Genomic DNA, 22,246 nt, shown 5'->3' with positions numbered 1-22,246 from the left:
AACAGGACTTAGGATTTTGTTAGGCAGTAAAGACAGCAGCCCCAAAAGGGAGTCTGTTGATACATGACCCTACAAGAATCTTAAAAAATCTTTTGGTGGGTGTCCTTTTGCTGGCAGGGACCTCCCCAGAGCATGTCATGGGCACTTTGTGGGTATTGTGTGAACACTGGACAAATTAGATCCTAAAAATATATAGCCTCCTGTAGGATAAATATTATATCGTATACACAATGGCCAGAGCTCCTTTCTAAACTCCTTAAACACTTTGAGATAAAGCACCTTCTTGGGTATCCTGCTCAGGACCCCTCCTAGCTTGTGAAAACTCTACTTTGTTCCCTTTATATCTTTTAAAGAAATTTACTTGCACCTTACCTCCTCCATCTGTGGTTTCACAACCCCGTTGTTCTGGTGTCATATTTGGGGGCTCATCTGGGATTCCAGGAGAAAGTAAATAAACTCTATGTTTACCTGAACTCTCTGCTTTCACTTTTTGGCTTTTTGCTCAAAATGATATGGGGAACCTGTCAATCAAATAAAAATAATTAGCACAGTTGCCACTCTTGAAGTTTCTCAGGGTTAAGCTTTCACTGATTTGAAATGAACTGATCACCCTCCATCACAAGTGGAGGGAATGGCAGCCCAGTCTCATATCAGTTTTCCTTTCTGATTTGATCCTTCCACTGGCAATGGGGAAATCTCTGCCCTTGGTGCTCTGGGCTCTCCATGGCTGCTGGTCCTTGGACATATGATTCCTTTAACTAACTGCAGGCTTTAGAGTGAACAAATCACCTTTTTCTATCATAACTCCCTTTCTCAGTGAGCTGATCCAGAAGGTCAAAAAAGATCCTATATCTTATTGCCTTGCCTTAATTGTTTGGTTGGATTCTTGTGGCCATGGGTCAGATAGATAAAGGCCATTAAGGCATCTGCTATTTTAAAGGCTCTTGAAAGGATGACTCAGTAGTGGGATGGAACATTGAGGGCTCAAGAAAACTTCCATACATTTGCTAAGCTTATGTTTTATGTTTGTGCAACAAAATGATAAAATGTCTTTGTCACATGATCTTTTCCTACAACCTAAAAGTTTTGCCCAGGTTTCTTCTGAGTGCTGAGGGCCTTACCTACAGTCTTTTGTCCCCCTTCTGAGTTCAATTATTTCTGTTGCTCAAACTCTTCTTCTTTGACCATTCCTACCTGCTACACTGCTCTCCTATGCTCTTGCTTGTCAGATAAACTGGTGCTTTGGGACAAAGACTATGGGTTTCATTTCTAAGTTCATGAAGCCAATTTTCAAGCTGGATATTAAATGGTAAAAACAGCTCTTAAACTATTCAGTCTGCACTGGGTCCCAGTGGATAACAAAGTTGGTGTTAACTCATCTGTAAGATTGCCAAGGGAAAGGATAAGGCTTCCTAGAAACTTTTAGGAAGTTAAAAGCCCATTGGAACACATCTTGACTGGTGAATAAATTTACTTTTAAATTCCATTTAAATTGATATTTTTGTCTAATTGTCATGCTTAAAACAATTCTTGTGTATTGAGACAGTTCTTAAACTATAGTTACAGGGTTAACTTGCTCCTCTGCTGCTTTCTGTCTTAACTAAGATTAGGCCACTCAAGGCCACTTAGAAGTCTGTTGGTTAGCCAATCCTAATTAGAATGTAAATATCTACAAACTCACTCTGAGACCAAAGGGAAAAAATACACTAAGGACATTTTAAAATCCAAGTGACTACTAAGTTTATTACAAAAAAACAGTAATTAGGAAAGAAAAGGTAATATGAAGAAAATTTTAAGTATGAAGATATATTTGGCCTACCAAGATGGAAAAGGAAAGATAGTGGTAAAACTAGGAAGTCTAAGTATGTCACAAGGTTCATAGAGGATGAAGCTTATGAAAGGAAATATATATTTTTAATTATTTTAAATTTTTACTCTTTTTGGTTTGCTTGGGACTAGGCTGCTCTTTATAAATCTCCTTGTTGCTCAAATGTGACTAAGGGATTATAGCACTGACTCTTGTACCATTAATCACTCTTCCCCAGGACCCAGTTTTCTTTAGCCTGTCAACAGTGGTCCTTCTTTATTGTCTCCTATGCTAGGGTCCAAAGATGAAGGATACTGCAGCTAAGTAAGATTTTTTTTTTTAATCTTCTCAGATGGGAACCATCAAAGGGTGCACACGCTGGTCATAGCCTGATAGATAACCATCTCTGTCTAGTTAAAAGCTCCACTTTGAGTTCAGATTTGATGCCAATATGTCCCTAAAATATGTTTATATGACTGCTTTGCTTGGCTTTGTAGCTTCTCCTATCCTTCCCCACATTAGCTTTGATTGCTTGCCCTTTAGTATGTTACAGAGAGTCTGGCAGGATCTTCAGTTCTACTTGAAGAAATATTTCAGTTTCTTTGGAATAAAGGTAGTCCAACTTCTGGTCACAAAAAACAGTCTTTAGGGAAATAAAATAAAGCCAAGGGCATACCAGTCAGAGTGAGTAATCCAGTAGCCTTGTCCCCTTTTGATCCTAGTTTGGCATCATTAGTAATTAGGAACTCACAGGTAGCCAAGGGGAATACTTAAGTAAGGAAAGGATGGCATGTCTTCTCTTACTTTGATTTTTTTAAATTGAAAGATCAGTCTCAGCTCCATCACCCCTTTAGAATGCATTCTCAAAAACTAGGACTCCTTTGACACCTCCAGAACCTGAAAAAGTGCTGTCTGACCTTTTACAATAGCACACAATGGCCCTTTTACCTTCTGATTTTTTTAAAAAGGTCACCTAGGGCAGGGGATTTAGCTCAGTGGTACTGCTGCCTGCCTTGCAAACTCAAGGTCCTGAGTTTGATCCCTGGTACACAAAAAAAGGTCACCTCAAGACCAATCTGGAAGGGAATATGCACAGTGATCCTGTGCATCTCAATAGCCATCAAGGTAGCAGGAAAATTGAGTCCTAGATGCATCATTCTTGACTCAAACTCTGAATGTTACCACCACTCAAAGATGAGGAGACTGACCATTATACCTGTGAGCCAGTAGAAGGCCTCAAACTCCCCTTCAAGAAAAAAAAAACCATCTGATTTTTGAAAAGATAAGTCATGATAAAAAGAAAAGAGGTTCTAACTCATCCCTTGTTTTAGCTAGCTGTATTTGTAGATATTCTTACTTTAACTTTTCAGTAGCTCAGCTTGATGTGCTTCTTCCTGGGGATGAAATCACTTTAGATGCTATGATGGTAATGAGTAGTTACACACCACCCCCTAAAACTGGGTTGACTCAGCCCTAGGAATAATTTGGTTGCTAGTTTTTGTTTGGGTAATATGGCTGGTAGTATGGTAGTAACCCTATGTTATTGTTTTTCTCACTGGAACTATTGGGGAAGGCTCCTGCCAACATCCCATAATATCAGCCCTAGAAAAGATGACCATTATTACCAACCTAATTCAAGGATGTCTATATCCTAAGATTACTGATTTATGTTAAATTGAAGTCTCCTTCTAAACATTATTAATGCAGGCATACAAAAGGTAACAAACTATTTAAAAATTATCAAGAAATTCCTATACCCCAATGATGAATATGATCATAATGTATACCTAAAGTGTACCAATAAACTTAATGGAAAAAAACCGAACACATAGACCATAGGAGCAGAAAAGAGAGACCAAAAATAAAGGCACACACATACAGTCAATTGATTTTCACAAAGTTGTCAAGAAAATGCAATAAGGAAAAGACAGCCTATTCAAACTAGTTCTGAGAAAATTACATATCCAAATGCACTCAAATAAAATTAGACCTTCTTATATCTTATACAAAAAGTCAACAGCTCAAAATGGCCTAAGAAATTTTAAAAAATAAGACTAAAACTATTAGAACAAAACATACAGGAAAAGCTACATGACATTGGAATGATAATGATGGGGGGGGGTAATATGGACCCAAAAGTGCAGGCAATGAAAGCAAAAATAGACAAATGAAATCACATCAAACTGAAATATTTTTGCTCAGCCAAGAAAATAATTAAAAAAGTGAAGAGACAACCTACAGAATGCAAAAAAGGGGTGAAATAATATATCCAAGGAGAATAATACATTCCTAAGGGGATACTTAAATATTTAAAGAATTCAAACTGTTCAATAGTGAGAAAAATATAAACCAATTTTTAAAATGGGCAAAGGACACGAATGAATGTTTCTTAAAAGAAGACATAGAAATGACCAGTGGATAAATAAATATATGCTCATTACTGATCAGTAGAGATGTGCAAATTAAAACAAGATATCACTTCATACTTATTAGAATTGCTGTTATTATTAAAAAGGTGATAGACAAGTTTTGGTGAAGATATGGAGAAAAGAGAACCCTTATACATTGTCGGTGGGAAGGTAAATAAGTATAGCCATTATGGAAAAAAGTATAGAAGTTCCTCAGAAATTAAACATAGAGCTATTATATGATCCAGTGACAGTGCAGTATATACTTGAAAAATACTGAGTAGATTTGATGTACTCATTCCACAAAAGTAAGAACATCATGAGGTAATGCATTTGTTATATAATTTGATTTAGTCATGTCACAATATATAAATATATAAAAATGTAATGTTGCACACAAATACACACACACACACACACACACACACACACACACACACCTTACATAATCTCAATCACCAGGATGGAGTTTGAGGAGGGTGTAGGTCTCAGCTCCCCAGTTGAAAAAAATACTCCCTCAGGACCAAACTATAAGCCTATGGGGCAGGTTACATCACTGCTTCTTAACTTTAATAGCACAGGAACTATATAGACTTCCAATATGTATGAGTCTATGATGAAAAATATAGTGGACCTTACTGGGAACCTGAAAGAAAATAGAGTAACAGGTATTGGAAATACTTCAACTTCTCTCATTCCTCCTTTTGGTGAGGAAACAAACACTGTAACTATCCAGGGACATGGACAGGATCCATGTTAGAAATAAATAACACCAACAATCACACTTGGGGTTATCGCTCCCAATGTTTAGGTCTTATACCCAATGAGATGACATTACCTCATCTCCTGGTTTTCTCTTTTCACTCTCATCATCTGGCACATTGCATATCAGGCTCCCTATAATCACATCATTAAAGACCCCTCTGTGTGCATAGATGATTAGTTTTCTGAAACCAGACCTTCCTCCATAGGTCCATGGTCATCCTGGTACCCTGCAGTCCACCTTTAATTTTGCCTGACCTCAGAGTAAAACCACCTCTGTCTCCCTCATGGAAACTGGCCTCTATTCCTCTATGGGAGACTTGTATCTTACTCTACCTTTCTCATAGAGAAAAAGATGTATTTTTGTCGTGCCTTCTCTGACATCTACTTCTTTAACCAATCCACCTTCCCAACATTTGGACCCTTCTTTAATCTAGATTCCTTCTCCTCATCACTCTCTTCATCCTCCTGCCCCCTCTTCTTCCTCTTTCTCATTTTTTTTCAGTAAAAATGGCCAGATTTACAGTAGTATGTCAGGTCACCCAGTTTAAGCTTTTCCTACACCGTGTTGGTGCAGAATATAGGCAGTTTGGGATTCTAGTTAACGTGAAGCAAATTCAAAATATGATACTATGCTTTCATATTTCTGTGGAGGGCTCTTAACAGAAGCATTGAATTATAAATTGCTTTGTACCCTCTAAAGAATACAATCATTGAATACAAAGGGAAAAGTCATTTTCATTCGATCTCAAATGACCTTTCTTTTTCAAGACTCATTAATGTTGCTCAGAAAAAACCTCCTGGGTCTATGAATGTCCTGCATGTGGTAGTAGAAATCTGCAGAAATTCTAACCCCAAACGAAGAGAACTGTTTACCTGGAATAAGCACTTTATTTTCTAAATTTGAACTCTGATTTTGAAGAACATCTGATTCAGGTAATCATCAATTATTAATTTCTTTTAGTCAATATTAAGACATGTCCAGTATTTTCTAGTAAGAAAAAGCGATCTCTTTTTGACTTTTCCCTTTTAGTGTAGGTGAAAAGGAGCTTAAGAAGAGTCCATCCTCTGGCCCACCCTGATCTGTCTCCAAGGTCCATTAGGAATTAACTCTCCCAGTGAGATCCTGTCCCTCTTTTCTCCTGTGCTCTTTCTCTCCTCTTGATATGTAAATACTTTTGCCTTTGGGTGGGTTTTCTCTACTGTGAAATGTGGAGGCAAATCTCACATCTTATGACACATTATCCCCCGATAAATTACAGAACTGAAACATTTCAGCCATAACATTAGTTTTAGTTTTTCCTTACCCCGGCCCCAATTCTGACACTAAGAGTAAAACTTCTGAAAATAATTGAGCAGATATCCTAGGCTCTTTTGCAGCCATCTTTGGCCCTTTCTATTATCTGTTCAGCTCCCATCATTATATATACTATACAAGTTTCACATTCTATGTAAGAAAGGATATTCCTCAAAACTCACCTGCTAAAGACAAAATTGCACCCTATATATATTCCAATACTATTTCTAACAATAGAAAGGGAACAGGAACCAAATATGAATGCTATATTTAGTTCCATTAAAACACTAGAAAGTTAAGAAACTGAAAGTGTAAATGAGGAACAAAGTGTATAATAGATATTGTGAAATAGGAAGAAAATGTTCAAAGGGGAATGCAAACTAGGGAGGAGGGCTGGGGAAAAGGAAAGAAAGGAAAAGAAAAAATGAGAAAAAAAGGAAAAAACAGAAGCAAAGCTTTTGTAAATAGGGAGAGTCAGAGGGATGGCAAGGAAGGAAGGGGAATGAGAAAAAATAAGAACTAAGATATATCATGTACAGGTACAAATTCCCAATGATGAATGTCATCGCAATGTATACCTCCAACGTACCAATAAACTTAATGAACAACAACAACAAAAGAATTGCAGAGAAGGAACATAGGCCAGTTGTGTTTGGTGATTGACCTTAAGGTACAAGTAAGTTTTCTCACATCTTTGTAACAGAAAGTAGTTTTTCAACTTGGAGCAAATTGATCACTGCAGTTAGACTCCTACCTTCCCATAGAGAATGGCAGGAAAGGTCGCTATCTTCCTTAAGGGTTACATTTCAGAGGGATGGCTCTCAGGTTCTTGAGAATGATATTCCTAGGATATTAAAACTCATAAAAGACTTTAAAGAGAACTTTACTTGTCAAGAAGGGAGAAAAGTATTTACAATTATAAGTAAATGTTCTAAGAAAAGGCAGATTACGACCTAGAGTCTAAAGTGAAGTCTAAAGAGTCTCCTTGTCATCAAACATACAACTCGTTTCCCTTAGGAACAAATATGCCTAAAGACGTTTTATAATGAGAAATTCATCTTGAATCACATTGCCAACAGCTTGCTTGTATTTTCTCCATTTTTCTTGGCTGGCATATGATGATTTTGGCTAAAGTAAAAGCCAGTTTCATGGTGTTTTTATTTTCTTACTGTCCATTCTAAAATATCACAGAATGCACCTTCTCAAATTAATAGCAGAATGAATCCTGCTGGCTCTTTGGCTATCTTGTTAGTGTTTTTCGTAATTAACTTGCATTCTGAAGTACTGATTTAAGCACTGTTTCTTTAAGCACTGTTTCTTAAAGCACTGTTGTCAGTTGATGAATGTTTGGATGATATTATTAGAATTAAAATTATGTTATTTTATGTTAAAATATTAGCATAATGGGAATCAAAATCAACTGTCGAAGTTTCTATGTATACAAATAACATATCAGAGGAAAATATACTAAAAAATTTAGAAGTAGATCTTTGTTTACCAGCAAACATACTACTTGTGTGAGAGGCATATGCTTTTAATTTATTATTTATAATGCACTTGGTTTATTGACTTTGCAAGTTTGTCATTATTAACTGAACTTGATTACTTGAAGTTCCCATTATTTCAAAGTTTTCCATGAAATGGATTAACAATATTAATCTGTAGCAATTTATGGACCTTCATTTTTATTTGCAGATAGCAAATCTGTACTTTAGTGGTGATTACAGTCTTAGTCAGTTAACTTTTCTTTTCCTCTTTTCTTTTTAGATAAAATTCAATTTACTAACTTTAAAATTCTTTTCTAGTTTATTTTTATTTTTTAATTGACAGATAAAATTATATATTTACTTTGTGTCACATGATATTTTGAAATGCATATAAATTGTGGAATGATTACATCTATCTAATAAATGCACTATTTCAATTAATTATAATTTTTGTGATGGGAATACTTGACATCATAACTTTGGCATTTTTTAGGAATACAATATATAATCATTATAGTCACTGCACTCTACAATGACAATTACATTTTCAAAGAACAGAAAATCTAATTATTGTCAAGTATATGATCGACTGATAGTATGCACTAAAAATGATTTATAACAATTATTTAAGCCATCTTTGCAACTATTAATATGCTACTAATTCTAGCATCTAGACATTAGTTGGGGGGCATTATTAATTTTCATTTACCTGCTAAATATGCAATAAGGAGGTTCATCTTGCAGATGACTACTAAATTTTTGCTTTAAAGTTCAGTTATTTCCAAATAACCACTATTTAATTTCACATGCTACTTTAATTGTTGAATCATGGTTATGAGATTTAATGTTACATTTCTGATATCAAATGAATGTCTGACATGACTTGAGTGGTTTTTATGTTGTTCAGTCTGGATTCCTGAGCCAAGAAATATTTGATGTTACATTTTTCTTTAGTAAAAATTATAGAAAATGTTGTGGCTATGAATGATATGACCATCAAGGAAGATACAAGAAATGAACAGTGTTTACTCTGGGCCAAGTTTGATGGTAAAGTAGTAATGCTCTGAATGTATGACAACTGTATGGAATAAAGTGATTTTTACAATACAGTAGTAAGTATATTATTTCGCACTTCTAATTTCAATTTGGGAAAATTATTAATTAGTATATTTCGAGTATAAAACAGGAACTTTTACAAATTGTTAAATGTCTAGAAATTTTTAGGTCATGGTGAAAATCTAATCTAATGGAGCCAAATCTCTTCTTAGAAGTGGCTTTCTTTATTGTAGCTTTTCTTTATAACAAATTTATTATTTTTAAATACAATTTTTTACTATTCATCAAAAATTCATAGGAATTTTCTGAAGGTAAGTCTAAGGTCAGCATTAGGGTTACCTATAGAGGCCTTGTATTTTGTCTCTTCCTGGATCTCTGGCAATTCAGCTGTGTGTAAAGTGTTACTCTTTCAATCATGAGATACAAATTAATAACACACTGGATCTCTCACATCCGGATATAGGATGCCTTTCCACGTCCTCCATACTTCTCCTTACACACATCCAGTGCTCTGGAAATATTCCAGGAGGATCCCTAGCTCTTCATGAGCAAATTTAAATTTCAAAAATTATATTATAAAAATATATAAAAATAATGTAAACATATTATGAATTACCTGAATGACCATAACCAGATTGTAACTGAGAACAATGGGGCCATTTAAAGACTCATATCCACTTTATTGTTGTGATTATGATTTATTGTGGTCAAAAACATGAAATAAAGTTTAGTAGCTTAAATATTTTTAAAGCATGCAATATAGAAGTGTTAACTATATGTGGATTCTGGGGCAGCAGATCTCAGGTATTTTTCATCTTGAAAAAAGTAAAACCCTATATCCATTTAACAATTCCCCTTTTCCTCTTCCCATAATCCCCTGGAAACCAGCATTTTACCTTGTTTCTAAGAGTTTAACTGTTTTGAATAGCTATATAAATAGAATAGTACAGCACTTGTCTTTTTGTGATTGGCTTTTTTCATTTGGCATAGTATTCTTGGGCTTCATCCATTGTATAACATATGACATGTTTTCCTTCTTTAAATTCTGAAAAATATTTCACTGTATGCATATACTATGGAATTGCTGGATCATATGGTAATTCTACTTTTATTGTTTTTAAGAAACCTTTATACCAGGGATGGTGATCCTTTTAGAGAAAAGTGCACAAATTGCAACCCAAAACACCTTTTTTTATTGCAGTGCCAACACTGCACTTAAACCTGAATACTAAGGTTTTAGTTTAGAAAAATGACTCATACATTAATATCTTTTGTCTTAAAAATAAAATGAAAACAAATAACACTTGTGCCCTAGTTTCACCACCACTGCATCCTGTTTGCCATAGTAGCTGCGTCATTTTATATTTCCAACAAAAGTGTATAATATTTCCAATTTTCTCATGTCTTTCCCAGAACTTGTGATTTTACATATTTTTGGTTAGCCTCTTTGTTTTTATTTTTATTCTTTGATCACGGCCATTCTAATAGTTGTATGCTAATATTCCCTTGTGATTTTGTTTTGCATTTTCTTAAGGTACATGATGTTAACCATCTTTTAATATGATTTTTGACCATTTGTGTATCTTCTTTGGAGAAATACTTAATCAAGTCTTTTGCCTGTTTTGGGGGATTGTTTTTTGTTTTTGAGTCATAGATCTTTATATATTTTGAATATTACCTTGTATTAGACATATGTTTTGCAATTTTTTTCCCTTTCTGTGTTTGCTTTTCCACTCTCTTGATTATTTTGCTGAGTAGAATGTTTTGTTTCATATAGAACCATGTGCATATTTTTGTTTTGTTGTCTGTGCTTTTTGTGTCATACCTAATAATAATTACCAAATACAATATTATGATGTTTTTTATTAGGAAATTTATCAGTTAGCTCTTATATTTATGCCTTTACATCCTTAATGTAATTTGAATTAATCTTTGTATGTGGTGTAAGGATAGGAGCTTAACTTCATTCTTTTGCAGTTTTCCCAAAACTACTTTTTAAAGAAACTGTCTTTTCTCCAATATATAGCCCTTGCATCTTTGACATATGGCTATGTCATTTGGCTCTATATGTTGGGGTTCATTTTGGGGTTTTTTTCAGTTTAATTGGTCTGAATGTTTTTATGCAGTACCATCCTGTTTTGATCACATAGTTTTATAATATGTTTTGATATCAGAAAGTGTGAGGCCATCAACTTTAATTCTCTTTCTCAAGATTATTTTATCTCTTCAGGGTCTTTTGAGATGACAAATGAATTTTAGGATCTTTTTTCTATTTCTCCAAAGAACTGTCATTGGGATTTTGATAGTGATTACACTGAATCTGTAGATCATTTTAGATAATACTTAACAGTATTGTCTTCCAGTCCACTAAAATGGATGCCTTTTATTCATTTCTATCTTTTATTACTTTTAGTGATGTTTTAGAGTCTTCAATACATAGACTTTCCTCTTCTTGGTTAAGTTACTAAATACAATGTTTTGTTCTTTTGGGCACTATTGAAAGGGATTGTTTTCTCAATTTCCTTTTTAGATTGTTTTTGTTAGTGTATAGGAGACAACAGATTTTTATGTTAATTTTATATTTAGTAACTTTACTGAATTGTTTCATTAATCCTAACAATATTGGGTATGTGTGAATGTGAAATATTAAGGACTCTCTCTCTCTCTCTCTCTCTCTCTCTCTCTATATATATATATATTATAAATGTATATATATTATATATATATAAAATCTGTGAACAAAGAAAATTTTACTTCTTCTTTACAATTTGGATGTCCTGTATTTACTTGTCTTGCCTAATTGCTCTGACTAGGACTTTTGAATGTGCAGCCATGCTTTCTTCCTGACCACAGAGGCAAAGCATTCAGTTTTTCACTGCTGAAGATGATTTTAGATGTAAAGTTTTTATGTATGACCTTTAATATGTTGAGGTAATTTACTCCTATGCCTTTTTGCTGAGGGTTTTTTTTTTAATCATGAAAAGTTATTAAATACTGTCAAGTGCTTTTTAAAAATGAATTCAAGTGACGTTTGTTTAGTGTCCATTCTGTTAATGTAGTATATTCCATTGATTAATTTCCATTTGTAGAATCATCCTTACATTCCAGAAATAAATTTTGTTTGTTCATATTATATAATCCTTTTGATGTGCTGTTGAATCTTGTTCTTTTTTTTTCTTTAAGTTTATTAGTACATTTTAGGTATAAAATGCAGTTACATTCATCATTGGGATCTTGTAACTTTACATGATATATCTTGGTTCTTATTTTTTTCCCCATTCCTCTGCCCTCCTTTCACCCCCTCCACCCTTCATGATTTACAAAGACTTTGTTTCCATTTTTTCCTTTTCTCATATTTTGTCTTTTCCCTTCTTTCCTTTCCCCTACCCCTCCCACTTCCCCTGCTCCTTTAGAACTTTTCTTCCTATTTCACAATATCAATTATACATTGTTTAAAAATTACAATATCAAGAGTTAGAGGACATTACCACAGATTTTACAGAATTTAAAAAGATATAGAAAGCATATTACAAAACTCTCTTTTGAAATAAATTTGACAACTTCTATGAAGTACCTTGGAAGACAAATTAATTAAACCGACTCTGGAAGAAATATAAAATTTGAATAGCACCTATTAAAGAATGTATATTCTTACCTTGAAAACATACCTATATGACAACCGGCTCATATACATTTTAACTGATGAATTATATCGAACATTTAAAGCAGAAAAAAGAAAGAACACTTCTCCCCTCATTTTAGGAACTCAACATTGTGCTAATCCTAAAACTGGATAAAGATAATAGAAGAAAAAAGTATGAACATAGATAAAAATTTATTTAACAAAACAAACTATTAGAAGTCAGATCTGGCAGTATGTAGAAAGTGGTTTTCTTATAGGGATGGCAGTGTTGGTTCAACATTGGAAGATCCATCCCCCAAAGTCATCATTTTAACAGAGAAAGGGATGATCCCATCAGTAGTTGCAGAAAAAGTATTGGACTAAATTCTACAGCTGTTTATGGTAAAAGCTATCAGGAGACTAGAAGTAGAACAGAAACTTCTCAACAGATTAAAGACATGTACTCCATACTTCCAGTGAGAACATCTTATATGAATGAAGAAGATACAATGCTTTCTCCCTAAGGTGGAGAACAAAGGCATATATGCTTACTCTTTATCTGTCCATTAAACTTTGAAACCTAGGCCCAGCCAAAATAGTCTGGCAATAAAATGACACAATTAGGATAAGATTGGCAAGGTAGAAGCAAAATCTTTATATGTAGATGAAATGATCCTCTACAGAGAAAATACTAAGAAATCTCTAGGAGCCCCTAGAACTTGTATTTGAATTTAGCAGGATTAGAAAACACAAGGTATATATAAAAATTCAGGTCTATGTATACTTGCTATAAATGAAGAATTGGATCTTGAAATTTAAAAGTTATGTAGGAGTACAAAAGACCTAGAAAAGTAAAAAGAAAAAGAAATAAAACAGTGTTGGAAGACATTTATTACCTAATTGTAAGACTTCCTCTAAAGCTACAGTAATCAAGGCAATGTTGGCATAAGGAAAGACATATAGATCAATGGAATAAAACACAGAATCTAGAAATAGAATCACACATATATGGTCCACTGGTTTTTGAAAGATTATTTAACATTAACATTTTATAGAACATAAACTCAAGAGCAGAGGAAAAGATAATGTTTTCAACAAATGGTACTAGAACACCTGATATCCATATGTAAAAATTAACCTCAACCTTATTTTCCATAAATAAAAATAACTTGAAAGGATCTATGAACCTAAATATGAAAGACTAAAACTATAAAAATTTAAGAAGAAATTATAAGGGAAAATGTTCATGAATTTAGGGTAGGCAAGAATTTCCAGGGATACAAAAAACATGTATAAAAGAAAAAAATTGATAAATGAGATTCCATCAAAATTTAGAATTTTAAAAGACATCATTAAGAAAATGAAAAGTAGTCCTTAAACAGAACATATTTATAATATATAACCTATTAGCAGAATATATAAAGAACTTACAGCTCATTAATAGACAACCCAATTAAAAAGTAGACACAAGAAGATGATAAATAGCCAGTACAGCACAAAGAAAGGTGTGCAACACTAGAATCAGAAAAATACTAATCAGTACAATAACAAGATTGTATTATACACTCATTAGGGAGATTATGTTAAAAGTTTTTTTTTTCTTTTTTTGGGTACTAGGGATCGGACTTGGGTCCTTGGGCTTGTGCAGCGGGCAGCGAAACCACTGAGCTAAATCCCCGGCTCAAGTTAAAAGTTTTTAAAGAACAAATGTCAGCTTAGTTGTGGACCAGTTAGAACTTTCTAATACTGCTAATGTGAATGTAAAATGATAAAACCATTTTGGAAAACAATATAGAAGTTTCTTCTATTACTACTAAGAACCAACTGTTCTGTTCTTAAGTTTTTACTTAAGAGAAATGAAAACAACATGTTCACAATATATTTGTACATACAAGTTGACTATCCCTTATCTGAAATTCTTGGGACCAGAAATATTTCAGATTTTGGTTTGAAATCCACTTGATCTGCAATGAGGATAGCTACTCCTGCTTTCTTTCTTTTTTTTTTTTTTGGTTCCTGTTTGCATGAAGTATTATTTTCTACCCTTTAACTTTCAGTCTATGGGTTTCTTTTTGAATTAAGTGTGTTTCTTGTATGCAGAATATTGTTGGATCTTGATTCTTGACCCATTCTAACATTCTATTTCTTTTGATTGGTGAATTGAGACCATTAACATTGATGATTATAACTGATACGTATTGACTTATCATTGTCATGACTTTTTCTTTTTCTTGGATTCTCCCCCTTTGCATTTAATTTCTTGTTGTGCCTGATGGATTCATTCAGCTGGGCTTCCTGGGGTTGTGATCCTCATTGTCCTTTCCTAGGATATTGTCTGAAATCTTTTGTAATGCTGGTTTTGTATTCATGAAGTTCCTAAGGTGCTCTTTATCATGAAAGTATCTTATTTCTCCATCAATTTTGAAAGATAGTTTTGCAGGGTCTATCAATCTGGGTTGGAGGCTGTTTTCCTTTAGGCCTTGAAATATGTCACTCCAAGCTCTTCTTGCCTTGAGGGTTTGTGTTGAGAAGTCTGCTGTGATTCTGATGGGCTTTCCTTTGTATGTGATTTGTTTCTTTTCTCTCACTGCTTGTAGAATTTTGTTCTTCTGCTGGGTTTCTGGAATTTTAACTATTATATGCCTATGCCTAGATTTTTTTTTTATCAAGGCTAAATGGGGTCCTATATGCCTCCCCTGTCTGTATGTCAAGTTCTTGTACTCTACATGATCAGAGAAACTTCTCTAGTAATGAACTATAGAAATGATCCCTGAAAATATAGCCTTTGTATGTCAGTTCTTTTCCCCTGCTTTGGAAGTTTTCTGCCATCACTTCTGTGAACAGTTTTTTTTCTGTCATCTGCACTCACTCCTGTTTCTTCATTGACTCTGATCAGTCTTATGTTATTCTTCTTTGCATTGTCTAGCAGCTGCTGGATTGATTTCTCATGGTCCCTTACTATTTTAAAGAAATTTTTCTTTTCCTGTTCACTAATTACAATCTTATCTTCTATATCTGAAATTCTGTCCTCACATTGGCTCATTCTGTTACATAAACTTTCAATGGAGTTTTTAATGTCCTGGACATCTGTTCACATCTCTTTTATGGATTCCATTTGTTTCCTATGTTGGGATTCTATCATGTTCCTCAGCTCCTCCATTTTTTTTTTAATCAGTGTCCATTCCTCTCTAGATTTATTATTCATGTCTTGCACTATGGGCACAATCTCTTCTGTTATCTGAGAAATTATTTCTGATTTCATTTTTTCCAGATCCTCTTTTGTTGCCAGTTCAGGGATTCCAGGTGGTTGAGTATCAGAGTGTTCCATCTCATTTCCCTTTGGGGTTGCCTTAGGTGATCTGGAAGTCTGTTTTTGAGACTTGTTTACATGTCTTCTCATTTCAACAGATGCAGCCTGCTGTGCCGTTGTTGAGGCAACTTTTTGGTTACCAAGTGGTCTTCAATTCTCAGTAAGCCACCAAGCAACCTTTTCTCTGCTGATCACCAGTACACTAATTTCTGGATTCAGAGTGGTGGCCTTCTGGATCCCTGAGCTGACCTGTTGTCTGTGTGGGCTTCTGGTTGGGGCCTGTGCACACTTGGGATGGTAGCTAGGTGTGCCTCTGTCTAGGGACCCCTATGTAACTGTTGTCTGGGAGGGTCTTTGGCTGGGGATCGTGCACCCTAGTTCCTGTTGTGTGAGCAAGCTTCTGGCTAGGGTCTCATGCACTTACTAATAGTGTCAGGGTGAATCTCTGGCTGTTGTTTGTGTGCCTGTCCAGCTCTTTTCCAGGCAGGCCCTTGGCTTAGGCCAGTGTGTCCCAGCCTCTGGGGTTGGGGTAGAGCCCTGGGTGGGATATGCTTGCAGCCATGACACTCTGGTCCACACCACTGCTCCCTCAACTAAGGTGGTCTGGTGTGCCTTTATTGCAGAGATTTTCTTCACTTTTCCAGTGGGCTTTAATTTTCATCAAGGAGCCTCAGAGAGGCCCTCTGTTTGTTGTTCACTTTTGCTCTATCTTCTCAAGCTCAGAACAATGTCCTTTATGACCCCTGTAACTGTGTTGTGTGGATCCAGGTAATGGCTCAGCACAGCCATGGTGGGGGGTGCTGGAACCCGGGCAGCACAAATCCTCAGTGCTGGGGGGGCACCTCTGCTCCTTGGCACTCTGGAGCAATAGTACAGTGGCCTGAGAGGCTCACCTCCTAGGTACTGGGGGCCCTGTGCTCCTTGGTGCTCTGGGGCAGTGGTAATGGTTGCCCTAGAAGGTCACCTTCTTGGCATTGGGCAGGGCTCTCCAAATCCGTTTTTTTATCATTTTATATTAAGAATATTGATCTGTCATTTTGCTTTGTTGTCATTTTTCTGTCTTGTTTTGGTATTGGGGTAAACTCAGTGTCATAAAATTATTCAGGATTGTTCAATCTTCATTAGTAATTTGGTAGAGTTTGAGGATTCTTGTTAATTGTTTGAATGCTTAGTGAAACTCTCCAGTGAAGCCTTCTTTCCTGTACTTTACTTCAAGTTTCTGATTACTGATTGAATCTCTTTATTAGTTATATGCTGCCAATTTTAGTGATCTTTTCACAAAACACTCTGAGCGTTTTTGATGTTTTTTCTATTTTTCTCTTCTCTATTTCTGTTCTAATACTTATTTCCTTCCTTCTCCTATCTTTTGATTTAGTTTGTTCTTGTTCTGTTTTTTAAATCTCTTGAGGTATCCAGTTAGATCATTTGAGATCTTATTTCTTTCTTAACTAAGCATTTACTAGTATAAACTTTCATCTTAGTACTGTCTTCAACATCCCATAAATTTTGATGTATTGTATTTAGATTTTTATTTGTCTCAAGATATTTTTAAATTTCCTACATGATCTTTTCTTTGACCCACTGGTTTTACAAATCTTATTTGAATGTTTAATATCCACGTATTTGTCAGTTTTCTGGATTTCACTTTGGTATTGATTTCTAGTTTCATTCCATTGTGATCAGAAAAGACACTTCATATGATCTCAGGTTTCCTAAAACTTTCTAAGACATATGTTTTGGTCTAAACTGTGACCTAGCTTGAAAAATTTTCTGTGTGTGCTTGCAAAAAATGTGTATTCTATTATTATTGGGTGAAATGCACTGCATATGTCTCTTAGGTCCAATTAGTTTATAATATTATTCAAATTCTCTGCTACCTTATCTTCTGCCTGGGTGATCTATTGGTTATTAAGATAGTGGTATTTAAATCTATTAGTCTTATATTAGTTTGTCCTTTCAAATCTGTCAGTGTTTAGTCTATTTGGGTGTTTTTCTATAAATCCACATATATTTATAAATGTTATACTTTCCTAGTGAGGTGATTTTTTTTGTCATTATATATTACCTTTCTCAATGTCTTATGAAACATTTTTACTTAAAATATATTTTGTTTGATGTAAGTATGGCCACTCCTTCTCCCTTTTGTTTACTACTGGAATGAAATGTCTTTTTTCATTTTTTCAATTTCAGTCTATATTATCTCCTTATATCTAAAGTAAGTCTCTTATATCTAGAATATGCCTGGATTTCATTGTTTTAAAATTCTTTGATACCAGACATGATGGCACATGTTTGTAATCCCAGCACTGTGGGAGGCTGAGGCAGGAGGATGGCAAGTTTGAGCACTCTCTCAGCAACTTAGGGAGACTCTGTCTCAAAATTACAGAAAAAACCCCTAGGATTGTAGCTTCATAGTAAAGCACCCCTGGGTTCTATACCAAGTACTATAAAAAGAACCTAAAGATTTTTAAAAGATTCAGCCATTCAACTTTTGATTGGAGATTGTTACCTATTTACATGTGGTAACTGATAGAAAAGATCATACTACTATTGTCATTTCATTGTTTCATGTATGCCTTATAGTTATTTTATCCCTTCCTGTTGCCTCTGTGTGTCATTGATTTTTATTTTTTATATTTATATTATTTGATTCTTTTCTCATTTTATTGTAGTCATGTATTTTTATTCCTTTCTCATTTTTTCTGTGCAGTCTATTGTTATTTTACAGCTGGGATTATATGAGGCATCTTATAGTTATAATGATATGTTTTAAACTTATAAAGCTAACTCCAGTTGCATATATAAATCATACCTGTACACCTTCCTCATTTTCTTGTTTATTATACCATTGTTACAAGTATATCTCTATATTTATATTCATTTTTTGTTATTATATTTATACTTTTAAAAATTCCATATGCTAATTAAAATTGATTTATATACCACCATTATGGTATTGATATAGGGGAACAATATAACCCCCAACCAGCTAGATGTCAGATGTGCTGAGTTCGTGTTCCTCAGAATCGAAGAATGAATTCTAAAAAGCAACAGAGGCTAAGAATAGGAAAAAATTATTGAGAGAAATAGCTCCTGAGAGACAGGAGGGGACCTGAGAGTGAGGGGCCAATAAGCCCACTTCTCAGAGGAAGTTTTATAGAACAACATTATGAGGTGTCTACAAAATCACAAAGTGAGTACAACATGGATCAAAACTATGATCATCCAATAAGATTGCAAGTATAGCCACTTAGGTAGTATTATTCTAGTGGGAAAGCAGGTCATGTAGCAAGTGTACATGGAAAGAACAAAGATCTTTTTAGGAAGAGATGGATCAGGAGATCCTGGTCACTCACCTGGGTGACTGATGTCTATCTAGACTTTATTGGACCAGGTGATACCAATTATAGTATAATCTTCAAGTTGTTGATTATCCCCCAGGGAGGCATGCAGGCCTAGCCATTCTATCTTTGTCTTGAGGCCTGGTCTACCATAGATGCACCTCCAGCCAGAGTTGTAATGTCTTCTCATCTTCTGCAATGACTCCCCCAAGGGCCTACCTCTATCTGACTGCCTACAATATTTCTATCCAACTTAGCTGTCGATGATAGTATTACAGGATTCTGTATTTTTGTATATATTTATCTTTAGCCCAGACCTTTATGTTTCTATAAGCTATCAGTTGCCTTCTAATGTCTTTTTATTTCAACTTGAAAGAGTCCCTTTAGCTATTTATGCAAGATAAATTTAGTGATAAACTTTCTTAAGTTTTATCCAAAATTTTCCCCTTCATTTAAAAAAGATTTTTAAAGATATATTACTAATGATTGGCAGTATTTTCTTTCAGCACTTCAAATATATCATCTCAGTCCCTTCTGGCCTTTTTATAAGTTCTTCTCAGAGATTGGCTAAAAATCTTATTGATGCTCTTTTGTAATGTGATGAATTGCTGTTATCCTGCTATTTTTAATTTTTCTTTTTGTCCTTGAATTTTAGTAGTTTATTTATACTTGTGCTGTGAATGTCTCTTTAGATTCACCCTAGTTGGAATCCTTTGAACTTAAATTTGATGGTCTTAAATTTCTTGCTCAGATTTGGGGAATTTGAGGACATTAGTTTTTCAAATAAACTCGTTGGTCTATTTCTCTCTTTATTTTTCCTTCTGGGAATCCTATCATTTGTATATTGATTTGTTTTGTGTTGTTATATAAGTCCTTTCGGCTTTCTTTTTCTTTTTGTTCCTTTCACTCTGCTATTTTGGTCTTTGAATTCACAAATTTTTTTTTCTTCTTGATCAAGGGTGCTATTGATTATCTCTAGTGAAATTTTTTATTTTATAGTTGTATTTTTCAGCTTGGAGATTATTTGGCTCTTTTTTATAATTGCATCTCTGTTGATTTTCTTATTTTGTTCATACATTGCTTTTATGATTACTTGTCTGTTTTTGATATTTATAGCACAATGGATTTGTGAAAATTATTATTTTAAATTCTTTGGTAATAATCTCTATATGTAAGGCTGGTTTCTTAAGATTTATTTATTTCAATCATGATTTCCTGTTTCTTCATATTCTTCTTTTTGTGTGTGTGATTTTTGTTTCTGATGAAACAGCCATCTCTCCCAGTTTTTATGGCTTGGCTTATAGAGAAGTCCTTCTCACATAAGTTCATTTAGAGATTCCGGAGGTCTCTTTAAATTTTTCATGGGGATGTATCTTTTCTGGGTTTGAATGTGTAATTTCTCAATTAGAGAAATGTGCTTCTTTCTTTTTCAAGTATGTGAATGTCTTTCTCCCCCTAGTGTCTGTGCCTGTTTGATGCTGGTGGTTATCTGGCACTGCAAGTTACTGACCTCACTTTAGTTTTCCATAGCTCTTAAGCCTCCAAGAGCTGTCTTTTTCATCAAAGCTCAGAGCCAGGTGAAATTGAAACCAATGCATTAAACAGTGCTCAGAAGATTTAGAATATTGAGACCAAATCTCACTTCTCTTTCCATCTGATAAAAGAAACAATGAGCTTGGTGCTTTTTCTCAATTATAGTTAGCTGCACTGACTTCTCCACAGAATTATAAGTTCTTTGAGGCTTCTACAATCTTAGGCCCTCTCTTTTGTTTAGAATGGCCTGAAGACATTCAAAATATGTGAGTTGAAAACCAGTTACTCCAAAAGCTGCCTAATAGTCAGAATGATACATATTCTTTCCATCCTTCTCTTTCACTCCCTAAAGAGAAGATATGAGTTGGATTTTTTCTCCAAATCTCAAACTGTGCTAGTTTGGAAGACAAGCTGATGCATTTGAAATTAAATGGGTTGTCTTAACCATCTAAAGGTGGTTAAGCTTGAATTTGGGATTGTCTGGAGTGCTGCAACTTTCTAACTGTTCTTTTTTGGGGGACCTCATAAAATTTTGGGGGCCTCTTTTTGTCATTAAGTCACTGTGTCTGTGGGACTAAAATGTTCTTGGATTTTCTAATCTACCCTCTTGCTGATGTCACCTCCCTATAACTGTTTTTTAATTTAAGATCAACTTGGTTCTAAGTAGTAAAATCCACGAAATCAGCTGAATCTTTTGGGACCAGCTATATTTTTTATAACTTAAAACATGACAAAGGTAATGTAATTTATATACTGAAAAGGTAGAACAAAACCCTGAAATTAAGTCAAATAGCTACAGTGATACAAGTGCATACTCAAGTAAGTGGGAGATGGAAACTGCAAGTTTCATCATGTCAAACTTTTCCATTATAATTTTTAATGAAAATCATTTGGTTTTATAGTCATTTCAAGGGTTAAGAGTGAGAATAAGTAATTACAAGCCAGTAATATTTTATTTTCATTGCTAAATAAGAAAATAATTGAGTGCCTTTGGTTTTTAAGTGACATATACAGCCAGTAATGGTATGTTGTTGATGGAATTATTGCCTCTAAGCTCAGAATTCACCCTTTTGTTTGATATGTTAAAATAGACCTGACCCTTTTAAATATTTTTTCTTGCCCAGCTGGCTTTGAAGCTTTGTCAGTAGAGGGTCCACAGTTTTTCCTGCCTGGCTATGTAGTTCATGGGTGCTGGCAGCTTCCCCTTTATATCACTTTGGGTGAGTTTATAGCATAAAAGGCTTTTTATTCTAAGTAGACAGCTAATAAGAGATAAGGGCTAAGACAGAATCAGCTGGTTACAAAGAAAATAGCATATACACTGAGTTAAAAGATAATAAAAGCCATACAACTAGTTAAGCTTTAAAATTAAAAAAAATTACCCAGCTATTCCCCTGCTCGATATCTGCCCAAAAGAATTAAAAGCATCATACTACAGTGATATATGCACACCCGTGTTTATAGAGACACAGTTTCTAAGAGCTAAATCTTGGAAACAGTCTAAATACTCATCAACTGGTGACTGGATAAAGAAGATGTGGTTTTTCTTATAAAATAGAGTACTACTCAGCCATAAAGAATGATAAACTAGTGACATTTATAGCTAAATGGGCACATTGAGGC

General features: G+C 34.5%; 1 protein-coding gene and 1 pseudogene across 1 annotated transcript in view; one reads left to right on the top strand and one right to left on the bottom strand.

The window, feature by feature from the left end:
• Nucleotides 1-22,246, top strand: part of LOC147823146 (uncharacterized) — a 456,826-nt gene that overhangs the window by 226,867 nt on the left and 207,713 nt on the right. The gene's annotated exons all lie outside the window — the stretch shown is intronic.
• On the bottom strand, nucleotides 15,135-15,225 carry LOC147823147 (small nucleolar RNA U3; annotated as a pseudogene).

Source organism: Heterocephalus glaber, unplaced genomic scaffold (assembly GCF_053883595.1).
Source record: "Heterocephalus glaber isolate CG9 unplaced genomic scaffold, H.glaber_assembly_v1.0 deba00001600, whole genome shotgun sequence".
NCBI classification, from domain to species: Eukaryota; Metazoa; Chordata; class Mammalia; order Rodentia; family Bathyergidae; genus Heterocephalus; species Heterocephalus glaber.
Note: the sequence above shows the minus strand (reverse complement) of the source record. Positions and strands in the feature narration are given on the sequence as shown.